Source organism: Chelmon rostratus, chromosome 3, assembly GCF_017976325.1.
Source record: "Chelmon rostratus isolate fCheRos1 chromosome 3, fCheRos1.pri, whole genome shotgun sequence".
NCBI classification, from domain to species: Eukaryota; Metazoa; Chordata; class Actinopteri; order Chaetodontiformes; family Chaetodontidae; genus Chelmon; species Chelmon rostratus.
The window spans coordinates 1,087,423-1,099,635 of record NC_055660.1 but is presented as its reverse complement, the minus strand read 5'-3'; the positions used below and the strand labels follow the sequence as shown (position 1 = coordinate 1,099,635).

Sequence of the window (12,213 nt, the reverse complement as noted above, 5' to 3'; positions counted from 1 at the left end):
AAAGTAGAAGTTTTCTGGATGAGATCTATGCTTCAGTATCCGTCCCTCTCCTCTATCAGCCTGGACAGCATTGCTGCACTTCCTGTTCGGAAGTTTTGCCGAGACAGCTGCTATGAGACAAGAACCGAATTCAAGATATGCTATTAATTGAGTATTTAATGTTCACCATTATTTAAAAATAAATTCAATTAAAGAAAAGGCCTGGATGAAGGAATGATGATGATACAGGCCTACTAAATTTTCTTCAGCTCTTTCCTTATTCAGAGGCATCTCTACGGTGGCCCTGAGAGCTCAATGCACCGCAACACAAACATAGAAGCAAATGGAAAAAACAAAAATCACAACCAAACACATCGCTCTCTTCCTACTCATGTTCCCAGACTCAGAGCTCCGTTTTCATGCACTTTATTTAGCAGAGAATTGTGTGGTTGTGATCCACACGTCTAAATGAAGTAGAATGACGAGTTTGAGAAGCACATACAGACATCTTTGAAGTTTGAAAAGAGACAGAAGAAGTCTTCTCGACAAACTGACACAAAACATATCTGATGTTAAACATGGACGTCATTCGATGGTGGCTGTCTCTGATTACATTTTAATTTTCTGTGCTAGTAGTTGTAGCTGCAGGAGGAGTTGTAGCTGCAGGAGGAGTTGTAGCAGCGCTGCAGTGGTACTTTATTAACGCTGAAAGAGGTTCAGAAGGAGCTGGAGAAGCTGCTGAGGCGACAACGCTGCTGCTGCTGCTGCTGCAGCTGAAGCTACATCTGAAGCTCCTGCAGCCCCAGTGGCGGTAGCCTTCAAGACAATCAGAAACATTCATTGTCACATAGAAAGCAGATGAGTTTCTCAGGAATTTTACAGCAACTGACATTCAGGTGTGTCAAATGTTTAATTCTAAAGGATAAAGGAGGTACTCACCTCATTGGAGTCTGAGCGAGCAAACCGCTGGTGTTCAGTCTCCGTCTGCAGAAAATCCACAAGTCACATTACACTGACAGAATAATGATGGTCTCAACATCTTTCCCCAGCTGGTGGTTCATACAGCTGATCTTATCTCATCACACTTACAGGATGAGCCAGAGCGAGGCTCAGGAGGCATCCGAGCACAAGTGCTACCTTCAGCATGGTTGCAGTGATCACACCTGTGGAAAAGATAAAGGCCCGCTCAGACCAGCAGCTCTTCCATGATCTCAGTCAAATCACCATCCCATCAAGCTCACGCTGCAGATACAGACAGAGGATTCAGATCTTTACCTTCAAGCCTTCAGAGCTTCAGCAGACGGTCTGGCAGCAGGTGGAGGAGGTGGTTGTAGTGTCGCTCTGTTCAGCTTTTCTTATATACAGTTACAGGAGCGGAGGTCATTTCATCAGCACACAGCACTGTTGGCAAATTGCAATGATTGGAAATCTCCCTCCTCCACAGTTTGAGGTGAGGAAATATGTTGGTCAGGTAATTATCAGACACACACCTGGGCAGTGTGATCGGTGCAATATATCCAATAATTGATATTAGAAATAGTGTATTGCAGTCTATTGGATTTGTCTCAAGATTTAGCCCCTCTTAGTAACACGCAGCCTACGAGGTTTGATGTATTTCAAGTTTATATTTACACAGCGATTTGTCTCTGTGGTACATTTTACAAATATTGTTCCACCTGCTGCGGCTGTATTGTCTGTTGTGCAGCTGTAGATAGATAGATAGATACTTTATTAATCTCCAAAGAGAAATTTACACTTCCAGCAGCTCAAAGGGTGGAAACACAAGGGCATGCAAAATAAGAGCAACTTTCAAGTACAAAATGCAAAGATCATTTATAAACCAGGAGGCAACAATACAACACAAAATACAAAATAACAATATAAGAAAAAATAGTGAGAAAAAAGGGTGAACAGGACCGGAGAGAGCACAGTTCCCTGCGGTGCTCCTGTGCTGCTGGCCACAGTGTTGGACCTGCAGTCCCCCAGCTTCACACACTGTGGTCTGCCAGTCAGGTAGTCTGTAATCCATGCCACCAGGTGTGTTTCAGCTCTGTCAGTTTGTCCCTGAGGAGCAGTGGCTGGATGGTGTTAAAGGCGCTGGAGAAGTCCAAGAATGTAATCCTCACAGCACCACTGCCTCTGTCCAGGTGAGAGAGAGATTGGTGGAGCAGGAAGATGATGGCATCCTCCACTCCCACCTTCTCCCGGTAAGCAAACTGCAGAGGGTCAAGAGCGTGGGGGATCTATGGCCTCAGGTGATGGAGCAGCAGCCGTTCCATGGTCTTCATCACGTGTGACGTCAGGGCGACCGGCCTGAAGTCATTCAGCTCACCAGGATGTTTCTTAGGGACTGGAATGATGCAGGATGTCTTCCACAACTCGGGAACCCTCCCCTGTCCCAAGCTCAGGTTGAATATGCGCTGAAGGGGGTGTCCCAGCTCCCCCGCACAGGCCTTCAGTAGTCGTGGTGATACTCTATCCGCACCTGCAGCTTTGCTGGGGCGCAGCCTCTTCAGCTCACTACAGACCTGAGCTGCTGTGATTGCTGTGGGTGGTGTGAGGGGGGAGGGGAGGTGTCCTCATCTGTGTTGGTGATGGCTTGTGGGAGTAGGAGGGTGGGGGTGGGTGCTGCTATGCTCAAAGGTGTGAATGGGTTGGGGTGATCAAACCTGTTGAAGAAGAGGCTGGTGCACCCCAAAAACCGGACACCTCACACTCAGAAAAACAATCTGGTGTATGCAGTCCAGTGCAGTGAGGAATGCACAGAATTGTATATTGGGGAAACCAAACAGCCACTGAGCAGACGCATGGCACAACACAGAAGGGCTAACTCTTCAGGGCTGGACTCAGCTGTTTACCTGCATCTCAAGGAGAAAGCACATTCTTTTGAGGATAAAAATGTGCATATTCTGGACAGAGAAGACAGATGGTTTGAAAGAGGGGTAAGAGAAGCCATCTATGTCAAGGTTGAAAAACCATCTCTGAACAGAGGGGGAGGTCTGAGACACCACCTATCTCCCACATACAATGCTGTCCTTTCATTTCTCCCTAAGAGATTCAAAGATTTGGGGGGATCGTTTGCCTCACAATAGAGTGATACCATTCTTGTTTTTGTGGGTTGGTCTCACTCAGGGGATAAATACTTGAACCTAACACCATTGCATTGGACTAGAGCTGTCCTATCTAGTCTGGTGCGCATGAACTGATGAAGCCTGCTCGGATGAGAGGCGAAACGTCTTCTAAGACAAACTGACGAGGTCCAGTTGCGAACGATTGAATGCCCTAAAGCTTACAATGACCTGGAAGAATGAGAATATTCACAGGCATGTTGAAGAAGTGGTTAGCCCCTGGTTTGCCTTCCCACATACCTCTCAATGGGGGCACCCTTCTGACCAAAGAGTGGGACGATCTGCCCATCAACGGCATCCATCAACAAGCTCGTGGAGAGTATGCCACAACGTCTTAACCCATTGATCCGTGTCAGGGGTGGCCACACTCAATATTAGTGACTGAGTGAAATTTGAAACAGTAATATTGGACATTCTTATTGCTGGAATCCCCCCTCAAATACTTACCAAGGTTGAAAAATGGTAACAATGCCCTTAATCCTATTGTTCAATACCTCCAAATTTGTTTGTGGTTTAATTTTCACTGTAATATGTTTGGAAGAGATTGATCAGTAAAGTTTTGAGGAGATGTACATACATATACGGACAGTTATAGTATGTGGAGGGTTTGATTTGGAGAGTGAAAGACTGAGACTGAAAGACAACAGCTTGTGGTCCGAGACAGGGAGGGAATCTGATCTGTAGTCAACAGGTGAAACACCTGAGCAGCAGATTAAATCCAAAATGTACCCTTTGATGTGGGTGGGAAAGTTAATACATTGCTGAAGTGCAAAACTGTCCAAACAGGATGTGAAGTCTTTGGTGAGGATATTATTGACATTGTCCATGTGAATATTAAAATCCCCCAAGAGCATTATGTTCGGTGAGACCACTGTGATCAGCACGGCTTAATGGAGGTGTAGGATGTCTGGGTGCAGGAGCGGAGCTGGTGGTGGTGGTGGTGGCTCATGCGGATGTAAATACTGGAACAGTGCTGTCGATGAATGATGGACAAAAGACGGGACAGTCCAGGCGGGCACGAGCCACGCATAGTTAATCTACATTACATACCGGAGGAGGCAACAGGTAGGCTAATCTTGCCCCAAACACACACAGACACGGATGTCAGTTCACATAGTATGATGGGAGGACTGGATTAACGAATGGTCCACACACAGAGAACAATTCCAAAGTCTACAGACGATAAAATTAACTAGACAATTCCGGCGCCGCCGAAATTTTGACAGTGGCACGAGGGGGCTGCAGGTCTTATTAACTGAATCAATAAACATGAATGAATTTAATGGAAATGAACATCTCTATTATCATCCAAAGTTTTTACTAACAGAGCCAACGATGCTAATGCTAACAGAGCTAACAGAGCGAACGGAGCTAATGCTAATGGAGCTAACAGATCTTACACTAATGGAGCTAACAGCTAACGGTGCTTATAGAGCTAACGGCGCTAACGCTAACAGAGCAAACGCTGTGAACAGAGCTAACGGTGCTAACATTTCTAATAGAGCTGTCTGTGTGTATTTAACTGTATTTGTGTGTGACTGTGTCTCTGTGTGTCTTCGTCTGTTTGTGTGTGTGTGTCTGCTTGAACTACACATTTATCAAATTGTCCCAAGTATTTTGAACAAGCAGCCCAACGAGCTCCTACATGGAGATGTGTCTGGTATATGTGTGTCTGAATGTGTATGTGTGTGCGTGTCTAAGTTCTGCCCCACCTCCTGATAATTACCTCTCTACCTCTCCCACTTTTTACCTGTTCCTGTTCAGTTTTGACGTGCTTGTTTTTAATCACTTTTTAGCTGTTGGTTAGCCCTGTTTGTGTGTGCGTTTGTGTGACTACTGTCTCAACTTTTTTGGGAAAGCGCTTTCTGACGCCGAGTTTAGCTGCTTGTTGGACGGAGATTGTTTTCAAACAATGCCTTTGTTTTGACTGAGCTCGTTAAGAGGACAACTTTGATCTTAATGGATTTAATCTTTCTTAGGCTGGTTGTCCTGGAGATGTGTGTGCGTGGGTTATTGACCGGTATTTGTGTGTAAATGACAGTTGCACCTGTTCAATTCTCCCCCAGAAGAGCTACTTATTCGCTGTCGATTTCTTCCGAACAACTTGTGATTGTGACAAAACCATAGCTGCTATCAAAAAACCGATTACATTGTGAGATGCGGACAAGTCTGGGCCAGATGTACATAACCAAATAGTCTTTAGAAAAATGACTAAATGGTCGATTTAAAAAGACACACTCCGGCAGGCTGCGACTCAGAAAACAGGAGTTTGTATGGGTTTAAATGGAGCAGCAGAGCAGGGCAGCTGGTGCAAGATCCCTCTTTATTTAAATTTAAATAACCCTTTAAAATTGAACTTTGACAAGAGAAGAAAGATTTGTCTACAAAAAGATCCAAAAATTACGTGTCTCCTATTCACCGGTTGGATTTTACGGCAATTTTAGAAAAAAAATTCAGGTGATTTCTCACTGGCTCTTTCACTCTAAGTGATGAGGTCATCCACTCTAAGGGGAGAAATTCTGAGCATTTTTTGAGAAACTTTATGGTCTTCAGATGGTCATAGCTCGAAAACCGTAAGAGATATCAAAAATGTGCAGAGGTTCATTTCGGCCCGACAAAATTATCTACGTTTTAAAGTTTGAATGAAGTCTCTAGGAGAAAGTATGGCAAAGCAGCGGACAATTGAAAAAGGCTGAAATTTGAGGAAATTTCTCATTCATTTCTTATGGGAAATTCTTCGCAGTTTTTTGCGTATAACGTAACCCATCCACTCATCAAGCTGCTGCAGTACGTATGTCCCGGTTCTACGCTCCAGTCCTGGCCAGACGGCTCAGTTTGCCACTGTGGCATTAATGTTACAGCCAAGCTCTGAGTTTGTCAGTGTTTCCCACGTGGTTTCCTGAACTCTGCTTAGGTTTGTTTTCACCTGTGTCTCAGGTTCATATCCTTCCATGCTCTCTACCTGCCTCACCCAGTGTCCTACCAGTCTGTCCTCCAGCTGACAGCCCGGCTCGCTCCTTCTGTCCTGCGTCGCCATGAACTCATTCATTTACAGCAGGAAACAAGCTGAATTTCAGCCATGAATCACAGTTAACTGCTGTAAAAACACAAACCTGCAGGAACACAACAAGATGAGAAAGAGAGAGGAGAGAAGTGACCTGAATGAATGAGGAAGAGGAAGGTCGTCTCTGATGACCTCAGAAGATTTCTGCATTTGATGTGGTTAAGTAAAGAGGACGAGACTCCCATCGCTGCTGTTTCCCTGCGTGCAGAGACGGCGTTTGATCGGGTGGAGGAGGATTTTTGTTTCATAATCTAGAGTCTTTTCGATTTGGCAACGGGTTATTAAATTGGATCTGAGAGACATCTGCTGACCCGCCGGCATCAGTCCTCACAAATGTGTTTGTTATCGTAGCTGATGCCAGGCGGTCGGTCAGAGACGCACCGGACACGTTCACACACGGTAAAATCACACACAGGTGTGATCGTACACCCGTTCATCTTATGGGTGGTGATTATTGCTGGAGGTATCCAAAGGAAACTTTTCTTTATATGTTTTGTCCTTTTGGACACACGTAGTCAAAGTTATTGGAGAATTGGGACATAAACTATCACCCAGATCTCCCCACTTATGCTTATTAGGCCACAGGTGTCTCCCTCCCCCAGGTAACTTGCTTTGGCAGGTTTTCCTGCCGCCTCAGGGATTGTTCTCCGTCAGACAAAGCCTGCTTTGAGGAGTGGCTGAAGTGAATGACTGACACTGACTCCTACAGGGACTGAAGGCTCTGTGGGAGGTTTGGTCTGATTTTTAGTTTACATAAAGAAACTCAGCTGAATCCTTTCCAAGGTGAACGTGTGCTTTATGCTGCTCTCCGTTTGTCCTTTTCTCGAGTCCCTGATCTGTTTTGTTTTACGTCTGTTTGTCAGATGTTCTTATCGTGCATTAACATGATGCAAAACAACATCTGTTCCGTTCACTATTTTCTCAAATATAAAGGGACATTTGTATAAATAGACATGGCGGTAACCATGACGAATGGGAAATGAGAACTTAAAGTATTAGGAGACACTCCCTCCCTGACACGCTTCCTTAATCCCAAAATTTGTAACACGTTACGCCACCAGATCCCAAAATGTGAGACGGCGAGCTGGCGGAAAAACAACACCTCCCTCTGACTGCAGAGCTGAATGCAACAAAGATGAGTCACACAGCGGCTGCTGAGGTGATCATCCACACCGTGACTGTCAGGTGAGGCCAGGTGAGGTCAGGCGAGGCCAGGTGAGGCCAGGCGAGGCCAGGCGAGGCCAGGCGGTTAAACAGCTTTATTCTGAGAACCGACCCGTGACAACTGATGTAAAAGAGGAAATATATATACAGCTGACCACAGACAATACAGCCGCAGCAGGTGGAACGATATGTGTAAAATGTACCACAGAGACAAATCGCTGTGTAAATATAAAGTTGAAATACATCAAACCTCGTAGGCTGCGTGTTACTAAGAGGGGCCAAGTCTTGCGTTCTTCGTCTTTTTCCTTGTCTTCTTTCTTCTGGTTAAGTGTACAAACTTTCTATAACTTTAGACACTTGATAACCTTAAATTATTCTGGTCTCCTCCTTCTTGTCTATTAATGAGGTGTCTGTTTTATTAATCACGTGGGAAACAATGGCGCGGCAGACATTAGTTCCGCCTTAAAAGCTGCTGCAGGTCGGAACCAGAAACTTCTGAATGTGCTGAACTAAAAGTTTAACAGCAGATGTGAGTTACAGTTACAGCGACGCCAAAGTCACAGTGTGTCTACAGTCAATCAACATGTATCTCTTTTCTCATTTTCCCACGAAATATTAACATGAAACACACTGAACAGCTGACAAAGATCAACTCAGAACTGAAGTTTAGATCGGAGAACATTTTTTCAGACATTTTTAAACTGAATTATTCACATTTATGATGTTAAACAGAAACAAAAGGGAACAAAAGAGAGCGACAATCAAATCCCTTTATCTGCAGACAAACACTTTTATTCATTACGCTTTTCTGCTGTTTGTCTGAACGTAAAAACAGTGAAACATTTTTTATAACATGGAACTGGATCGCTGCACTGTGGTAATATTCTTATTTGTCGGGTTCTATCAGTCCCCAGATACTTTCTGGGGTTCCTGGCAGCTTTGTTTCTGAAGTTGAAAAAATAATTAGTCAGACTAACGACTCCAGATGATTAGAGTTTGAGACAAATCCAATAGACTGCAATACACTATTTCTAATATCAATTATTGGATATATTGCACCGATCACACTGCCCAGGTGTGTGTCTGATAATTACCTGACCAACATATTTCCTCACCTCAAAGTGTGGAGGAGGGAGATTTCCAGTCATTGCAATTTGCCAACAGTGCTGTGTGCTGATGAAATGACCTCCGCTCCTGTAACTGTATATAAGAAAAGCTGAACAGAGCGACACTACAACCACCTCCTCCACCTGCTGCCAGACCGTCTGCTGAAGCTCTGAAGGCTTGAAGGTAAAGATCTGAATCCTCTGTCTGTATCTGCAGCGTGAGCTTGATGGGATGGTGATTGGACTGAGATCATGGAAGAGCTGCTGGTCTGAGCGAGTCTTTATCTTTTCCACAGGTGTGATCACTGCAACCATGCTGAAGGTAGCACTTGTGCTCGGATGCCTCCTGAGCCTCGCTCTGGCTCATCCTGTAAGTGTGATGAGATAAGATCAGCTGTATGAACCCCCAGCTGGGGAAAGATGTTGAGACCATCATTATTCTGTCAGTGTAATGTGACTTGTGGATTTTCTGCAGACGGAGACTGAACACCAGCGGTTTGCTCGCTCAGACTCCAATGTGGTGAGTACCTTCTTTATCCTTTAGAATTAAACATTTGACACACCTGAATGTCAGTTGCTGTAAAATTCCTGAGAAACTCATCTGCTTTCTATGTGACAATGAATGTTTCTGATTGTCTTGAAGGCTACCGCCACTGCGGCTGCAGCAGCACCACCACCAACAGCAGCAGCATTATTGTCGCGTGAGCAGCTTTTCCAGCTCATTCTGAACCTCTTGCAGCGTTTATAAAGTACCACTGCAGCGCTGCGACAACTCCTCCTGCAGCTACAACTGCAACCACAGAAAATTAAAATGTAATCAGAGACAGCCACCATCGAATGACGTCCATGTTTAACATCAGATATTTTTTGTGTCAGTTTGTCGAGAAGACTTCTTCTGTCTCTTTTCAAACTTCAAAGATGTCTGTATGTGCTTCTCAAACTCGTCATTCTACTTCATTTAGACGTGTGGATCACAACCACACAACTCTCTGTACTATCTGCTGAATAAAGTGCATGAAAACGGACCAAATGTTTGTTTTTCTTTAAATATTCATGAGAATATTAATGAAGCCTGATAGAAAGATGTGTATCACAGAACTGATTCGAGTAGATTAGACAGATAATTTCAGCACCTTCTCTGTGGCCGTCCACCTTTTATGAAGGCCCCTGGGGGCCTGCATGGCATTCTCAGGCATGTTTCTTCCACATACCCGCCACATGCAAACATGGTGGTGGTTTTGAGATACCTCAGTCTCAGTCTTCCCTGCAAAGAGCGCTGACTGAAAGGCAGCTCCAGCGCGGGGCAGTCGGGTTCTGGTGAAACATCACCTCAGGGTAAAAGTAGAAGCTGGATGTGTGCACAGACAGCACATTAACTCATTTCTCCGCCGGTTTCTGCTACCTTGAACAGTGTAAATTCAAACCTTTGGGAAAGCAGTGTAGTTCACATTCCTACATGTGCCTCTTATAATAACAGATACTTCACTTTGGGATTTATTAAGCTCATTTAAACAGAACCACTGAGTGATCAGACTGATGCACGAGGACTGTGGTTGTGGTGGCGACAAGAAAGACGTGAAATTGACGACATCTGCGTGATTCTCATTGATCACCTGCAGCGGGCTCTTCCTGAACAGACCCAGCACAGAACTGAGTGCTATCTCTCAGGAGTGCCATCAGCTCCACGTAGTTTATATGAGCATTACAGAGACAGGTCCCGTTTAATCTTTTTGTAGACAAACCTTTCTTCTCTCGTCAAAGTTCAATTTTAAAGGGTTAGCCCCCACCAAATTTTAATAAAGAGGGATCTTGCACCAGCTGCCCTGCTCTGCTGCTCCATGTAAGGTGTGCTCCAACACACCTGATTCAGATGCTCAGCTCGTTACTGGGCTCTGCTGAGGCCTGATAACGAGCCATTCATTTGAATCAGGTGTGCTGGAGCAGGGATACATCTAAAACATGCAGGGCATGGGTACTCCAGGACCAGGCTTGAGAGACAGTGGTATAGATAACACCAGCAGCCCCAGTAGACAACTAGAATTGTCTAGTTTGTAGTAAGTTATGCTTAGTTAATAGAATGTTAACAAATGTTAATAAAATGTGCATTATGGTCATTTTAATTGGGTAACTGATGCATGTGTGATGTCAGTGTGATCTAACTTGCATGTTGTATCTTAATTGTAAATTCAGGGTCAATTCTGTATGTATGTAATAAGTTATTACATTATTGGCTGATTATTACGTTATTGGCCTAGTATTTAAAAACCCTTTGAAAATGCAATAACTGGTGCTGATAATGTAATAATATTATATATGACTGTTATTTTTTATTTTCACTGTCAAATATGTCTAGTTTATGCTCAGGTTGATGCCACTGAATGACCACACAGTGACTTCAACACAATTGTGAAACATTTTAAGTTCTGCACTGCGTGCCTGTTTCCAATCTACATTGAGATGCAAACCTCTACCATGCTAATCATATGTCTGCAAATGGATGATGCTTAGTGTTATCTCCAGAACACTCAAAGTCACTGAAGTTGCTAATTAAGTGGCAGCGCAATTTTACCCATTCAAAATTCCAAATTTGCTCTAATCCAAGATATGTCCATGCATTCAGTCAAGTTCCAGGCACTGTCGGCAGCATTTTATCCCAACCTCTATATAAGAGAAACACTTGAGGAGGGCCTAGAGCTGGACAAAGAAAATGACTTCACCATCAGTATTATGAAGCTATACAAGGCTGCTGGACGCAGCAGTGGTCTCAGTGAATGGATAAGGGAGTTGTTTGGCAAACATAGCCAATGGATGAAAGCCTGGCTAATTCTGAGTTTTGGGCAGTACAAAGTTAAGGATATCTACTGGAAAAAGTAATGCCAGTTTTATGTTAATTTTTCCTCCTTCATCATCTGTCTGAAGTTTGTTTTGTTGTTTGGTTTTTACATTTGAGTGAAAGCTACTTTTCATTTGAGAAGGAACGGTTTTAATTCGTGGCACGAGGCAACGCAATACCCACTCACCTCTATAACTCAAAGAACTATAGAAGGCGAGTGGCTCGAACGTAGCTTTTTTCATCTTTCGCCAGAATTTCGGCGCGTAACTAGTACCGCAGCTTTGAGAACCCTCGCAAACTACATATGAAAACGTGCGGCTCGATCGGGAATGGTGAGCTACGACTTTTATAGCTCTTTCGTCAATAATTCGCAAAGTTATACACAAAAAACTGCAAAGAATTTCCCATAAGAAATGAATGGGAAATTTCCTCAAATTTCAGCCTTTTTCAATTGTCCGCTGCTTCACCATACTTTCTCCTAGAGACTTCATTGAAACTTTAAAACGTGGATAATTTTGTCGGGTCGAAATGAACCTCGGCACATTTTTCGCTATCTCTTACGGTTTTCGAGCTATGACCATCTGAAGACCATAAAGTTTCTCAAGAAATGCTCAGAATTTCTCCCCCTAGAGTGGATGACATCATCAGTTAGAGTGAAAGAGCCAGTGAGAAATCGCCTGAAATTTTTTTCTAAAATTGCCGTAAAATCCAAACGGTGAATAGGAGACACATAATTTTTGAATCTTTTTGTAGACAAATCTTTCTTCTCTCATCAAAGTTCAATTTTAAAGGTTTAGCCCCCACCAAATTTAAATAAAGAGGGATCTTGCACCAGCTGCCCTGTTCTGTTGCTCCATTTAAACCCATACAATCTCCTGTTTTCTGAGTCGCAGCCTGCCCGAGTGTGTCTTTTTAAATTGACCATTTAGTCATTTTCTA

General features: G+C 43.8%; 2 long non-coding RNA genes across 2 annotated transcripts; one reads left to right on the top strand and one right to left on the bottom strand.

Annotated features, from left to right (window-relative positions):
• Nucleotides 1-261: 261 nt before the first annotated feature.
• LOC121604686 lies at nucleotides 262-1,339 on the bottom strand. The gene is made up of 4 exons (XR_006006760.1): nucleotides 1,255-1,339; nucleotides 1,069-1,142; nucleotides 919-963; nucleotides 262-795 (listed from the first exon to the last, which is right to left on the bottom strand). It is a non-coding gene; the product is annotated as an uncharacterized LOC121604686 (long non-coding RNA).
• Nucleotides 1,340-8,540: 7,201 nt separating this feature from the next.
• On the top strand, nucleotides 8,541-9,460 carry LOC121604795. The gene is made up of 4 exons (XR_006006769.1): nucleotides 8,541-8,625; nucleotides 8,738-8,811; nucleotides 8,917-8,961; nucleotides 9,085-9,460. It is a non-coding gene; the product is annotated as an uncharacterized LOC121604795 (long non-coding RNA).
• Nucleotides 9,461-12,213: the final 2,753 nt, after the last annotated feature.